This window comes from Crinia signifera, chromosome 5 (assembly GCF_055691185.1).
Source record: "Crinia signifera chromosome 5, ASM5569118v1, whole genome shotgun sequence".
NCBI classification, from domain to species: domain Eukaryota; kingdom Metazoa; phylum Chordata; class Amphibia; order Anura; family Myobatrachidae; genus Crinia; species Crinia signifera.
The window spans coordinates 144247615-144248840 of NC_139221.1; positions in this window are offsets into that span (position 1 = coordinate 144247615).

Genomic DNA, 1226 nt, shown 5'->3' on the forward strand with positions numbered 1-1226 from the left:
ATAATAATAATAATAATAATAAGACCCGTTCAGTTCAGTCTTTTTCCAAAAAATCTATTCTCTGTCCAGAATTCTAGATACATGGACTGAGTTTACAGCATTCTCTACCCCAAGGCTCTAAAATACAAAGTATAACATTGTATATATTTTTATCTTTATATATATATTTTTTCGATATATTTTTTATACATTTTTTATATGTATTTGTGTATTAATTTTTTCTGCTTGCATACTGATTGCATGGTATATAAAATGGTTATGCAGTTGTTATAATACTAATATTATTCTGTATAGTTGTAGGTGGCCGCCTATAAAATTGTATTGTATTTTATATGATTAACTTTTTTTTAATATGAAAATAAATATATGAAAACCAATATTCAGAAACTGACAAAAATTGTGTGTGTGAAGTGACTTCATTAATGGTGCAAATAGATATATAAAAACAGCGCAGATACTCCATCTTTGTTCTTATATTGTCTTTATTCAGATCTGTCTAGAACCTGTACCCTAATAGGTCGGGCAATAGACAGATTAAGTGTATCCACACTGATACACGTGGGAGAACTGCAAGCTAAAATATAGATTGAATAGATTCGAAATTATTATATTCTAAATAATTTTTCTTTTGTTTTTTAATACTAACTAGCGCCCAATCTTCCACTAATTTAGTGGTCTTTTTTGAACATGCAATAGTAGCAGTGTTATTTACGCCATTAATTGCAGCTGTAACCTATGGTACATAGGCCATACGTCTAGGCCGTTGAATGTACACTTTGGTGAGCATCTCAGGAACATCAGAAAGGGGATGACCACCCATTCGTTAACAGAGCACTTTAGGACACACCACCAGAGCGACCCAAAAGGGATTATTAATGTTTGCGGCCTCAGGCAAATTAAAGAGAATTGGAGACATAAGGGGCTGGCAAAACAACTAGCAAAGGCCAAAATGCAGCTCATTTATGATCTCGGTACTCTTATCCCGGGAGGGTTAAATTTGGACTTTGAAATAAAGTGGTTCTTGTAGCATATACTGTACCTGGGGGTGTTGCACTATACTGCACTTCATAATGATTTGTAGTGGCTTATAAGTTCTAATAGATACCTATGTTATTTTAAATTTAAGTTGTGGATATTGTACTATACTGTATTTTATAATGATCTGCCGTTTTAATGTGTTTTTAAATAGTTATCTTTTTCTTTTTATGTGGATGCGAGTAATATTT